The sequence below is a fragment of the Asparagus officinalis genome, chromosome 7, assembly GCF_001876935.1.
Source record: "Asparagus officinalis chromosome 7, Aspof.V1, whole genome shotgun sequence".
NCBI lineage: Eukaryota > Viridiplantae > Streptophyta > Magnoliopsida > Asparagales > Asparagaceae > Asparagus > Asparagus officinalis.
The window spans coordinates 93,601,076-93,616,919 of NC_033800.1; the positions used below are offsets into that span (position 1 = coordinate 93,601,076).

The 15,844-nt window shown below is 37.2% G+C and overlaps 1 long non-coding RNA gene across 1 annotated transcript; it reads left to right on the forward strand.

Moving 5' to 3' along the window:
• On the forward strand, positions 11,762-14,123 carry LOC109850895. Its single transcript, XR_002249607.1, has 3 exons — positions 11,762-12,047; positions 12,125-12,256; positions 13,679-14,123. It is a non-coding gene; the product is annotated as an uncharacterized LOC109850895 (long non-coding RNA).

A 15,844-nucleotide genomic window follows, 5' to 3' on the forward strand; every position in this document is an offset into this window, starting at 1 on the left:
TTTGATCTTGATGAATATATATGATATTGATGAAAAGACATAATATTGATGAAAAGACATGATATTGATAAAAATTGATGAATATACATGATATTGAAGAAAAGACTTGATAATGATATTGATAAAAATTGATGAATATACATGATATTGAAGAAAAGACTTGATATTGATGAAAATTGATGAATAGAATATAAGACCAAATTTCTAAAGACATGATATTGCTAGCTAGAACTATACGTACATGTCTACCGTTGGAAATATTGTTACTATTTTATACGTATGGTACTATTCATACATACGGTACTATTCATACGTATGGTACTATTCATACATACGGTACTATTCATAAATACTATTACTATTCATATGTACGGTACTATTCATAAATACCAGACTGTTCATACATACGACACTATTCATAAGTACTGACACTATACATACATATGGGTACTATTTATACATACTATTACTATTCATATGTATGGTACTATTCATACGTACTGTTATTATTCATAAGTACTGACACTATTCATACGTATGGGTACTATTTATACATACTATTACTATTCATACATACGGTACTATTCATACGTACTGTTATTATTCATGAGTACGGATACTAGTCGTAAAGTATTGTTGCTATTAGTAAGTACTGCTACTATTCACAATTAGTTAATACAGCAGATAGTCGGAGTTGGTAACCCTGATCATTTACTGGATAGTTTGGCCCAGTTTTATTTTTTGGAGTTTGTTTGCGCCATTTGTGACGCGATCGTGGAGTTTGAGCCGCTCGATGTTATACTTACAGTCATGAATATGACGAAATATGCATTTGAGTATCCCACGGGGATTATGACGAATTGAGATCTATTTACTTGTAAGTTAGTACACCACAAATGAGACTGTGATGATACCTATTTGTCGATCCGCACGGTGATGCGATGATACCTATTTGTCGATCCGCACTATGATGCGATGATACCTATTTGTCGATCCGTACTATGATGCAATGATATCTATTTGTCGATTCGCACTTTGATGCGATGATACCTATTTGTCGAACCGCGCGATGATGCAATGATACCCATTTTTTTCGATCCGCACGGTGATGCGATGAGTTGGAAGAAGTTCAGAATGATAATATTATAAACTATTTACCTGAGTATTTGGCGGATGCCAAAAATGTTTCTACTCATTGTTGAGATACTTTGTTATACGAGTACACGAGATACATATGCTGATGTCTATTATGATGCTTTAATTTCCAATTATATTTTGATTACTTAGTTCAGGGTTAAAATTTAGTTATTTACTACCTGAGACATACGATATATACATGAGGGTTTTCTTGTTTGGATTATTTCGCTCGACGTACCACGTCTCAAGTTATAAGTTTCTAAATATTAATTCCACTTAGATACGGGGCAAATAATCTAGGTAGACTATGCTTATAGGTAGAGCCTCCGTCATTTGTTGTAGCCCTTCCCCTGGGGGCGGACGGAGATGTTCTTGCTGTAGCGCTCTGACGCTCTTGTTGTTGTTTTTTTTCCTTTTATTTTATTTTAAACTTTCAGCGGCTCAGAGCATCGGAGAGTCGCAGGGTGACAGAGTTCTTGCATAGTCGTCGTCACGTATTTTTACTAGTATGGACTCCACAATAGTCTTATGTTTCCATTCAGTCATTTGAGTTTGTACTCATATTGTTAAGGCATGTCGCCTTAGTATGATTTCTAGTTGATCCATGTTGAGACATGTCATGTTATTTCAGACTCCAGATGTATATCAGTTGTATTTCAGTTTATTATAGTTGAGACATGATATCATTATGAGATATTTCTTTCTACATCATGTCTATTGTATTTTTATTTCCCTTATTTGCCTGTTTTGTACCTTCACTTCTACTTGATTCCACTAGAGGATATTACTGTAATTGGTGAAACATGTTATTGCACAGTGAAGGTGCATGGCGGGTTTGACATCTCTGGGTTCACCTTGGACTGCAGCCAAGTGTGAAAACAGGGGCGTCACAGTTGGTATCAGAGCTCTAGTTCCAGTATCCTTAGGATCATCATGTGTCGAGTCGTGGAGCTAGAATAGAGTTTCTTAGGATTCATATATAGAGTCCGATAAGAATTTCTTAGAATGAGTGAGGACGATATATGCGTATATCTCAAAATTTTAGAATTTTTTTTTTGACTACCATACTTTGATTTAAAAGTATTTTCATGAATAATTTATTATTAAATATGTTTTTGCCTGAGTCTCAATACTGTGTCTTATAAACCATCTTCCTGAACTTAAGATGGCGTAACAAGGACGCGGACGTGGTAGGCCTCGTACCAGGAGAGCTGAGCAAGCGGAGTCAGAGCCACAGCAGGCTCCACCCGAGCCACAACAGGCCCCGCCAGAGCCACAGCAGGCTCCGCAGTACCTTGTAGACCTCATGGCACCTATAGTAGCCATGTTAGCAGCACTCAAGGAGTAGATGACGAATCATGTCCAGCCAGTTACACCACCACGGGTGATTCCAGTCATTCCCATCTCGGAGGAGACCCCAGAGATCACACCAGGGATTACACCACCACCAGCTATAGGGCGAGCAGCAGAGCAGGAGGCTTGGCTCCGTTTAGTAGAGCGGTATCAGAAGATGAGGGCACCGGAGTTTCAGGGTTGATCAGATTCACTTGTAGCTCATAAATGGAAGGAGGATGTGAGTAACATACTAGACTTACTTGGTGTAAATTTAGTGCAAAGGCAGAGGCAGCAGCAGCACAAATTTCAGGGGACATGGCACAACTGTCAGAAATTTGGGCACAGAGCAGCACAGTGCCGTAGCGCACCAAGAGGAGGCCAGCAGCAAGGTCGAGGACACGGTCAGCAGCAGAATCATGGTCAGGGCCAGCAGCAGCAGCAGGGCCGCGCATACGGTCAGCAGCAGCAGAGGATCGAGGCACCACCTGTCATTCCGAGGATTGAGGGGCCAACAGGCCAAATGTGTGCTATCCAGGAGATTCCTGAGGCACAAATGGCCCCGTATGCTCCACCACCAGCAGTTCAACAGTTACCAGCCACCGGCAGGATTTATGCGGTCGTACCACATGATCAAGGTGCGAGCGGAGCCATAGTGGAAGGTATCTTTCTTGTGAATTCCTTCCCAGCTCGGATCTTATTCGATTCTGGAGCTTCGCATTCTTTTATTTCTCCTACCTTCATGGATAGACTTTAGTTAGTTGCACATCCGTTAGACGTACTGTTATCAGTCTCTAGTCCTTTGGGGGAGGTATCCCTATTAGAGAGTATCTGTAGGAGTTGTGTCATTAGTTTAGATGAGTCCGAATTTCTCATAGATCTGATCGTGTTGCGGATGTTGGATTTTGACGTCATTCTCGGTATGGATTGGCTTTCATCCTACCATGTCAGTATCGACTGTTTCGCTAAGACAGTCAACTTGCGAGCGTCCGATGGGTCTGAGTTGATCGTAGCGACTTCACAGGGTAACCAGTTTGCGGAGTCTCTTCTGGCATACGTTGAGGAGGTGATGCTGAGGGACCAGAGTGCTGATTTGTGTGAGACTAGAGTTGTCTCGGATTATCAGGATGTATTCCAGGACATACCTAGATTACCTCCTATGAGAGAGGTTGAGTTCTGCATCGAGTTGCAGCCGGGCACAGCACCGATATCCCAAGCACCCTATCGTATGGCACCTGCTGAGATGAGGGAGCTACAGACCCAGTTGGATGAGTTGTTATCTCAAGGCTTTATTCGTCGGAGTCATTCACCGTGGGGAGCACCGGTCCTTTTCGTGAAGAAGAAGGACAGTAGTATGCGATTATGTATCGATTATCGTGAGTTGAACAAGGTCACCATCCGGAATAGGTACTCATTACCGAGGATTGATGACTTGTTTGACCAGCTATAGGGAGCGTAATATTTCTCAAAGATTGATCTTCGTTCTGGTTATCATCAGTTGCGGGTCCGGGAGATGGATATTCCCAAGACCACCTTTCTAACTCGATATGGGTCCTTCGAATTTCTCGTCATGCCACTTGGGCTGACCAATGCACCCGCAGTATTCGAATTTTTCGTCCATACTTGGACCAGTTCGTGATTGTATTTATCGACGATATCCTTATCTATTCGAGATCGGAGGTAGAGCACGAGCAGCATCTACGATTAGTATTGCAGACTTTGCAGGAGCATCAGCTATATGCCAAGTTCAGCAAGTACGAATTTTGGCTATCAGAGATTAGATTTTTAGGTCACGTCATCAGCAGAGAGGGCATTGCAGTAGATCCAGTGAAGGTTAAGGCAGTACTAGAATGGGAGCCGCCAAAAACTATCACAGAGATCCGTAGTTTCTTGGGCTTAGCCGGCTATTACAAGAAGTTCCTTCAGGACTTCTCAAAGATTGTCACACCACTTACACGCCTTACAAAGAAGGGTGTACAATTTATTTGGGGCATGGAGTGCCAGAAGTCCTTTGAGACCTTGAAGACCAAGTTAACTACAGCACCGGTTTTGACTATTCTGAGCAGTGACAGGACATTTGTTATCTACACAGATGCATCACTAGCGGGCCTAGGAGGCATTTTAATACAGACCCAGAGAGTAGTAGCTTATGCCTCTTGACAGTTAAGGACACATGAGTAGAACTATCCCACGCACGACTTGGAGTTAGCAGCTGTGGTCTTCGCACTGAAGACATGGAGACATTACATGTACAGGGTGCAGTTCGAGTTATTCACAGACCACCAGAGCCTGAAATACCTATTTTCTCAGAAGGAACTCAACCAGAGGCAGCGGCGATGGGTCGAGTTCATCAAGGATTACGAGTTTGCGATTCAGTACCATCCGGGGAAGACAAACATCGTGGCTGACGCTTTGAGCAGGAAGCGTCAACATCGGGTTATGGCTTTGAGGTGTTCGTTATACCGAGATCTTTACACTCTTACCCAATTTGATTTCAGGCCAGAGATCGGTGGGAGCAACGCATTTTTGTGAGTTATGTCAGTACAATTATCTTGGAGCAATAGAGTGGTCGAAGCCCAGCTAGTGGACTCTTGGATTCAAACCCAGAAGGAGGAGATTTCCAAGGAGCTCAAAGATGATTGGACCATTGCAATTGACGGAGGCCTTCGAATGAAAGGCAGATTAGTTATGCCAGGTAGTGCAGAGCTGAAGAAGGAGTTGCTTGATGAGGCGCATCGTTCTAAGTACACAGTGCATCCAGGCACAACAAAGATGTACAAGGACTTGAAGAGACACTTTTGGTCATCGTTCTAAGTACACAGTGCATCCAGGCACAACAAAGATGTACAAGGACTTGAAGAGACACTTTTGGTGGAGCGGTATGCGTAAGGAGATAGCAGAATATGTTGCTAGATGCTTTACCTGTCAGCAGGTGAAGGCAGAACATCAGAGACCAGTAGGAACCCTACAGCCTTTATCCATTCTAGAATGGAAATGGACAAGTATCTCTATGGATTTCATTGTGGGATTACCAAGGTCAAAGAAAGGGAACGATTCCATTTGGGTGATAGTTGATCGGTTGACGAAATCAGCGCATTTTATACCAATGAGGACTACCTACACCGCCGAGACTTATGCGAGGATCTTCATTCGGGAGATAGTTCGACTACACGGAGTGAGGACTACCTACACCGCCGAGACTTATGCGAGGATCTTCATTCGGGAGATAGTTCGACTACACGGAGTTCCAGAGATGATCGTGTCGGATCGAGGCTCAGTTTTCACTTTGTATTTTTGGAGGAGCTTTCAGGATTCGCTCGGCAGCAAATTATCATACAGCAGTGTATTTCACCCGCAAACAGATGGGCAGACGGAGAGAGTAAACCAAGTCTTGGAGGACATGTTGCGGGCTTGCATTTTAGACTTCCAAGGCAGCTAGGAGGACCACATACCTTTGATCGAGTTTGCTTATAACAACAGTTATCAAGCGACGATTGGTATGGCTCCGTATGAGGCATTGTACGGAAGACCCTGTAGATCCCCGATTTGTTGGGCAGAGCCGGAGGATAGCTTATTACTTGGGCCAGAGCTAGTGAGACAGACTACTGAGAAGGTAGCATTGATTAGGGAGCGTATACTTGCCGCTCAGAGTCGGCAGAAGAACTACGCAGATCAAAGACGACGACCTTTGGAGTTTCATGTTGGAGATTTTGTTATGTTAAAAGTATCACCAATGAAAAGCGTTCAACGATTCGGCAGATGAGGAAAACTTGCCCCGAGATATGTTGGACCATTCCGGATTACCGAGCGTGTTGGAGCGGTTTCATATAGACTAGATCTTCCAGCATCGATGTCAAGTGTGCACGATATATTTCATGTGTCGATGCTTAAGAAGTACCTACGCGACGAGGAGCAGCAGAGGGTGATCGATACATCTGGAAGTACCTACGCGACGAGGAGCAGCAGAGGGTGATCGATACATCTGAGATCGAGATTCAGACAGATTTTTCCACCATTGAGGTGCCAGTTTACATCCTTGCTAGAGAGGACAAGAGACTAAGAAATAAGGTGATTCCTTTAGTTAAAGTTCAATGGAACTGGAAAGGAGCTGAGGAGGCTTCTTGGGAGTGCGAAGAGGATATGCATCGCGACTACCCACACCTGTTTGAGCAGGTAAAATTGATTGATTATGACTTGTTTGTGTTTATGAGTATTTATATGGTCATATTTATATTTAATGCTAGAATGAGGGTATTAACACTTAGCTCCTAATCATTCGAAACATATGGTATATATATGGGGGGTTCCTTGTTTGGATTTTTCACCCGACGTACTAGTTTCGCTTAATTAGGGGTTAAGTGAGAGTATTTGTATTCTAGATTGTTAAGTGTAGATATTTTTTTTGTTTCATATCTAGAGATTAATGATACGAGATGTGTATGTGAGGGTTTCCTTGTCTGGATTATTCCCTCAATGTGCTTTTCTCATATTATTAATCTCTAAGATACGATTGCGGAATTTCGAGGACGAAATTCTTTTAAGGGGGGAAGAATGTAAAACCCCAAAAATTTTGAAAATATTATTATAAATGATAATAAATGAGTTTTATTATGATTGGTGATCATTTTGGGATGAATGGAACAGATTGGAATCGATTTGAGATCGATTTGAGATCGATTTGAAGTTTCAGCCTCGGTATCGCGAGTCTACTGAAAACTGATACTATTTTATTTTTAGAAAATTTTCTATTGATCAGATGGGTACGAGATTTACGTCATTGATCTTAGAATGTCAAGAACGTGTTGTGGGTAAAGTTTCATTGAGTTCTGATGACGGAGACTGAAACAATATTTTGAGACGGTATCACGTCTATTGACATCCATTGTATTTGTATTTTTAATAATTTTTATATTGATCATATGTATATGAGGTTTACACCATTGATCTTATAATGATGAGATGGTACTATGGGTAAATTTTCATTGCTTTCCGAGAACGAAGTCTGAAATCCTATTTTTAAAATAATATAAAATATTATATATATATATATATATATATTTTCTCTTTTTCCTATTTCACCTACCCCTGCCTAATTTCTACTGTGCTAACAACCAAATTAATTTTTTTATTAATTTAGAGGGTTATATAAGGAGGGGGGAGGAGAGCTTAAGAACACAGAGCAAGAAAAGAAAGAGAATGAGAGAGAAAGAGAGAGAAAGAAAGAGAGAGAGGAAGAAAAGAAAGGGAAAGAAGAAGGAGATTTTGGCAATTCGAAAAGCAGGAACAGATAGGGATTCCAATTTCAGAGATCAAGAAAGGCAAGTTCATCTCTTTCCGAACCCATCCCCAGTAAATTTCGATCTTGATGAATATACATGATATTGATGAAAAGACATGATATTGATAAAAATTGATGAATATACATGATATTGAAGAAAAAACTTGATATTGATGAAAATTGATGAATAGAATATAAGACCAAATTCCTAAAGACATGATATTGCTAGCTAGAACTATACGTACATGTCTACCGCTGGAAATACTGTTACTATTTTATACGTATGGTACTATTCATACGTACGGTACTATTCATATGTACGGTACTATTCATAAATACTATTACTATTCATATGTATGGTACTATTCATAAATACCGGACTGTTCATACATACGACACTATTCATAAGTACTGACACTATTCATACGTATGGTTACTATTTATACATACTGTTACTATTCATATGTACGGTAGTATTCATATGTACGGTACTATTCATACGTACGGTTATTATTCATACATACGACACTATTCATAAGTACTGACACTATTCATACGTATGGGTACTATTTATACATATTGTTACTATTCATGCATACGGTACTATTCATACGTACTGTTACTATTCATGAGTACGGATACTAGTCGTAAAGTACTGTTGCTATTAGTAAGTACTGCTACTATTCACAATTAGTTAATACAGCAGATAGTCGGAGTTGGTAACCCTGATCATTAATTTACTGGACAGTTTGGCCCAGTTTTATTTTCTAGAGTTTGTTTGCGCCATTTGTGACGCGATCGTGGAGTTTGAGCCGCTCGATGTTATACTTACAGTAATGAATATGACAAAATATGCATTTGAGTATCCCACGGGGATTATGACGAATTGAGATCTATTTACTTGTGAGTTAGTACACCGCAAATGAGACTGCGATGATACCTATTTGTCGATCCGCACGGTGATGCGATGATACCTATTTGTCGATCCGCACTATGATGCGATGATACCTATTTGTCGATCCGTACTATGATGCGATGATATCTACTTGTCGATCCGCATTATGATGCGATGATACCTATTTGTCGATCCGCGCGATGATGTGATGATACTCATTTTTTTTCGATCCGCACGGTGATGCGATGAGTTGGAAGAAGTTCAGAATGATAATATTATAAACTATTTACCTGAGTATTTGGCGGATGCCAAAAATGTTTCTACTCATTGTTGAGATACTTTGCTATACGAGTACACGAGATACATATGCTGATGTCTATTATGATGCTTTAATTTCCAATTATATTTTGATTACTTAGTTCAGAGTTAATATTTAGTTATTTACTACCTGAGACATACGGTATATACATGAGGGTTTCCTTGTTTGGATTATTTCGCTCGACGTACCACGTCTCAAGTTATAAGTTTCTAAATATTAATTCTACTTAGATACGGGGTAAATAATCTAGGTAGACTATGCTTATAGGTAGAGCCTCCGTCATTTGTAGTAACCCTTCCCCTGGGGGCGGACGGAGATGTTCTTACTGTAGCGCTCTGACGCTCTTATTGTTGTTTTTTTTCCTTTTATTTTATTTTAAACTTTCAGCAGCTCAGAGCATCGGAGAGTCGCAGGGTGACGGAGTTCTTGCATAGTCGTCGTCACGTATTTTTACTAGTATGGACTCCACAATAGTCTTATGTTTCCATTCAGTCATTTGAGTTTGTACTCATATTGTTAAGGCATGTCGCCTTAGTATGATTTCTAGTTGATCCATGTTGAGACATGTCATGTTATTTCAGACTCTAGATGTATATCAGTTGTATTTCAGTTTATTATAGTTGAGACATGATATCATTATGAGATATTTCTTTCTACGTCATGTCTATTGTATTTTTATTTCCCTTATTTGCCTGTTTTGTACCTTCACTTCTACTTGATTCCACTAAAGGATATTACTGTAATTGGTGAAATATGTTATTGCACAGTGAAGGTGCATGGTGGGTTTGACATCTCTGGGTTCACCTTGGACTGCAGCCAAGTGTGAAAACAGGGGCGTCACAATTGTAATGAGAAATTACAAAGATGTTAGAGACTAACATGTATGTATTTAAGATTTCAGGACGAATATCTTAATAACCTATTTATATAAGCACACCCACTTTGTTACCTATTCTGTTCACTTTTCTCCTCGCTTATTATCCACCAATTTTGATGTCACGCTCGAAGAGAAATAGAATTTATGTCGGCGAGGTCTTCTCTCCCTCTATCTCTCGATCTCATATTTTTTTAATTAGTTTCTTTAATTCTCTTTTAATAATTTATTGGATCCATTTCATGCTTCATTCTGTGGAGTCTCTTGTTAGATTCAATTTAAATATTATTTTATTTCAATTGTTATTTTTTTCCTATTTATGGGTCAATTAATCACCAGACCGGTTAGGTCTTCCGCCCATTTCATATTTTGAATTAACAGTTTATTTTAGGAGAATTTTTAAAAAGATCACTTTTTAAAAATATTAGCAAAATCGACTGTTTTACATAATAATTAACAAAATTGACCTATTTTTTGCCACACCATCAAGACTGGCAAAAGAGGTCAATTTTGTATAAAAATCATTTTTAAAATACACGAGACTAATAGTCCCGTGTAATTAGAGAACATTAATCACAAAAGTAATTAAAGACAGAAAATACATGGGACTACCACTCTTGCGTATTTTGCAGTCAGAACCAGAAAATACATGATACTACTATATATGTCCTATATACAATATAATTGCTCCAGGTAAGTAAGTTATAATAGCATTCTCCATTTATATTGTTTGAGGTAAGATTTGATAGGGACATTGCATCAAAGATATTTTTTATATTTAAAGTACATAGCAAAATATATCATAATCTCCCTGCTCTAATTTTGCAAGAAAATAATTATTCATACTTTCAGTTTTACTTCTATGGTACGGAGAATGAGCTATAAAATTGAATGAGAATGTTAGATAACATAAATATGAGTAAAACCACAACTAAAAGTTAATATGAATATGAGTCAAACGACAACTAAAGATTTAATGGACATATTGCAAATAAATTCATATGAAAAATTCCTTTGCGAATTGAATGATCACACATCTTTTAAAGACTTCAAGATTCTAATAAACAAAGATATTGTACTAGATCAATGTGTTTATAACTCCCAAATAGTAGATCACGTGGCGACAGTCTGGATTGAAGGAAATAATGATAATATTTTATTTGAAAGAGAGATTATTGTGTGTATAATTAATTCCGTAAAAAAACTTTATTTTCTCTTTTATTTTTATTCTATTTTTATTAATTTAAATAACCATGATATTCGACCACGTGATCTACTAATAAACAAAGATATTTTTATTCTATTTTAAATGCACATGATATTCGATCACGTTATAGATGCAATCACGGTACTATCATCTAATCAATCACTAAATGTAATTTCATTGTTCAAATATTGAATTTTTAGCTTATGTCTATATGTTTGATTCATTGCTTACATTCAATAATTTAATAAAAAAATTTCTCTAAATAAAATTATAAATTTATAAAAAAAATACCACGTGCATTGCACGTGCAATCTAACTAGTAATAAATAATAATACAATATAAAGTAATATTTTAATTTGATTAAGTATTATTTTTATATTGTATTTTATTTATAAAATATATTATTATATTTTAATATATGTAATGTATTATATAATTATATATTATATAATTTGTTAAATATTTTAAATAGAAAAAAATTTTAGAAGATAAGAATTATAAAAGGAATATTTTTTTTGGTGTAAAATTTGATGTAATGAATTGGTGATGAAATATTGATTTGATGTAAAAATTATATCAATTTAGTGTAAAAACTATTCTATTTTGGGTTGGAGATGCTCTCGTATAAAGGGCTGTTTGGTCGGGCCAAAAAGTAAAGAAAGTGAGTCGTAAAAATAACTGACACATGGAAACTGGAAAGTTGTATGTTTTGCCCCAAAAACTGATGTTTGATTCGGAAAATGAAAAAGAACAGAAGGGGGAAAAATGGCCGCCACGATGGATTTGTAGGAGGCTCCGTCTTCCGCTGCCAGAGTCCTGATTTCGCCGGAAAAAAAAATTACGCGGAAATGGATCTCCGTATAGCAGCGAAGAGAAAAGCGGGGAAAGTTTAGCGTTTCCTTCAGATCTCGCGCCTCCTCATTTCTAATCCCTCTTTCACTTCCCCCTCCTGCTTCGCATAGCTGACAAACATCTACCCATCCGCATTGGAGAATTGCTTGGAGGTGAGAAATCTCCTTTAAATTTGTTTTTTTTTCTAAGTTTTGAAGGTGGTTTTAATGGCGGTCGTCCTCTCGAGAAGCTGAAATTGGAAGGGGAGATGATTTATTCGATCGCCATAGCTCTTCTTCAGCTGTCGGTGATTGGGTTCGTGCTCGAGTTCATCTTCACTCAGAAAAATGGTGGCTGAATCGCTCTTGCTTATTTGTCCATGGTAAATCCTTTATCTTCTTCTTGGATTCAGCTTAATTAGCTAGAAAGAGAGTTTTTGACGAATAAGTACATTTGGGTCTACAACGCACTGGACAAAAATCTTGCAATGAACTCCTCATTAGGCCATTCTTCGGTCTCTTGTAGCTTCTGAATGCTGGTCAAGCATGAAAATCCCAAAAATAATTCTTTTTTTTCTTCTAATTTCTTATTTCTAATTCATTTGTATTTGTATTTTTTCTGGTCAAATCTAAGATAACCCATGCGGGGTTTTGTTTTTTTATTAGCATAAAGCTTCAGACAAAAACACCCAATGATCTGGGTTGTTTCTGTCAAATATAAGACGGTGCTTATATATTTTTTGCCAAATGAAATCAGTCAGCTCAGAAATTTTCTCGAATTGCAAGATAGAATCTTCATCCAGAAACATCTAATCTACATGTTATCCTTTTCGATTGAGGCCGATATCCTAACTCTGTTAATACGGGAACTTGGATGGTAAATCTGTCAACTGAAGATACTATGCGCAAAAGTAAACCGTCAAAAATATAGTTGCTAAAGGCATTCCAAGCATTGACAACAAACTTGTGATATAGAATATGTTCATATGGTTGAAACTAACGTTTTGATGGTAAAGGTCTCATCGAGACATAAATTTCGAACTATTACGATTATGTTGTTAACTTAGGATTTTACTTGTCGAAGTATCTATTTTAGATTATATTCACCATGTCTCTCCCTTATCAAGGCCATGAAGCCTCTTATATAGTAAGCTCATTAGCAATAGTTAGACTACTTTTGGGTTCATCAAAAGCCATTTTTTAAGCTGGCCTCTGATTGGAAAGATATGATCTCTATATAGCCAATGCTTTACTTAGTTGATAGTTGATGGTGAGCAGTTACATATATTCTACAGAAGCTTGAGTATACTTTCATTATTATAAAGATAACAAAATAAGCTCCATCATGGTGACAGATGTTTTGTATGCATCATTTTGTGTGGAGACTCTACAGTAGGAGAAAATTGCAGCTAAAGGTTTCTTAAAGAACCTTGAAGTGTCGTAAATGAAAGAACATGCATTTGTTTCTTGTTAATAGTTTCTTATCCTTTCCCACACTTCCTTGTAATTGAACTTCATACATTGAAACATGCATTCATTAGCATAGTTGGATATGTTAAAGAGTATTAATGATTTCTCTCGGCCCTCTCACCATAAATCTGGAGTTTTGGTAGTGAAAGTGACTTTAAGATGATATCAAAGCAATGAGGTTCTGATCCTAGTGCATGCACATTAACATGCATGGAAGGAACTCTAGGAGAACATTTAACAGGGATAATGATTCACATACAACAATTAATTTAGTTATTAGACTCATAAATTTATCGCAAATTAATTTGATCTTTTTTTTTCTTTTGTTCCAAAAGGTTGAGACAGCGCTCGCTCTAGGTGCAACACCATGACAAGTAACTCTCCAACATGTAAAATGTTCTCTTGTAATCGCATTATCGCCAGTTCTCGATAATGCAAAGATTGTTGGCCTGTTTTTTTCACCAAGGATTAGCAGCTCGAACACAAAGTATTGAGTGCGGATTAACCTTTTTCCCCTCCATCTTCGATGCGTTTTGTGATTGATGTAGGCTATCAGGCACTGGCATACTTGTTTGTATGTTGATCCTATGCTTTGATCACAGCACATAGTTTATAGAGGCCTAGTTTATAGAGGTTGATGGCTATGTGTTACAAGGACCAAAGGTTTGATAGTATCCTTTTGGATAAAAATTTTGTTTTTAAGAATCTTGATTGTATCCTATGCTTATGTTTGTACAGGTTGTAACTTTATTTGCTTGGAGTTTTTTAGTTTACATGTCTTTTACTGGTATTATTTGTTAAAATCACTGCAAATTTCACTAAATTTCTTATCTAGTTAGCTATTGCCTTTGCCTGTAATGTTGAATTTTGTGAAAAGTTGCAGTCTTTTTGGAGCTTAAGAGATGTTACTTGTTATTATGCTTCAATTTGTAGAATATAACACACTAATGTGAAACCTTAAAGAAAATTAGCTAAATTTAGGTTGTATCCATCTATTTTATGATTTACTATTGGTGCTTATGTTTAATTAATTTGTTTGTGATATTGGTGTTTGATGAAGATTGTAAAACTATAAGTTTTCTGGTTCTACCTGGGTAAGCTGGAATATATTAGAATCACAATTACAATTATTAGATTGGCGCTTTGTAATATTTGAGATGGCAGGTTCTCTCTAGAAATTTGCTTAATAGTAGGTATTAGTTCGCAGTTTGTAATATTTCATTTCCAGGAAATCTACGGGAATACCAGTCTCGTGGATTTTATTTTTACAAAATCCACAGGACTAATAGTCTCGTTTCCTGTGCGTTTCCTGTGCGTGCACGTTTTTGTGCACGTCCAGCAAATAAACGGGACTAGCAGTATTTTTTGGCTTTATTCCAAACATTGGTATGCTAATTTGATAAATAGTTTTCATAAAAGTTCATCAACCTCTCAAATATTGATATTAGTCAGTTAATTAATAAATACTTGTAGTTATTCCCTCAAATACTTTAAAATTTTAAAAATTACTTTGTCAAACATTTTAAAATTCCTCTCTCAAATGTTTATATTTTGGAATTAGCCCCTTAAATGATGGGTATTCTCACCCTACTTATGTTTGGAGGATAATGTTTTCCTATTTGGATGGTAAGCACACCATGGTGATCACAACCATGTTTTTTTTAGTTTGTACCAAATACTAGAAAATAAGGGAATTATTCACACATCAATTAATTTCCTCTCTTTTCAAATTGAACCAAACTAATGAAAGTGGTGGAAAGTAATTATTCTCCATGTTTTTTGACGAAACAAATACAAAAAATAATTTTTTAAGAAAGTGAAGGAAACACTAAAAAGTGAAGAAAAATTGTGTTTAGAATGTGATGGAAAGAAACAAAACAGCCCCTAAGTCCAAAACACAGTTTCTATAAGCCAACTACGTACATTAGTAGCTAGATATCATACAGTGTATTTGCATCCAATTTAACAATGCGTTTATGTAAGGAAATCAGGATCCGTACGTCTGGGCGTGTCCGCGAGAGACAAGTGTTGGATGAGATTAAAAAAAATGTATATAGTTTGCAAGTTTTGAAAGCTACCTTAGCCAGTCTTAGGTTTGGATGTGCAAAGCCAATTTAGGGTCTGTTTGGATAATGGAAATATTGAAAACAAAAAGTAGGTTATAGAAGTAATTTTTAAAACTATGAAGTAGGAAGTAGTGAAAATAGTATTTTTGTTGTTTGTTTCATATATTCTTAGAAGTAATGGAAGTAGAACTTCTTCCTCTTCATTTACTTTTTTGGTTTGGATAACATTTGGAAATATTATTAGGAAGTAATTAACGCATGTTGCTTTTACAATTTCAAACACATGTCACACTCTTTAATTTGATCTAGCACGTTACAACCAGTTTCATGTCGCTATGACCCCTCACCACTTGAGAGAAAGAAGAATCCTTCAACCACATAGCTTCAAATAATTGTTTACCTCTCGCCTATGATGAGACTCCGAGTGACCATAAA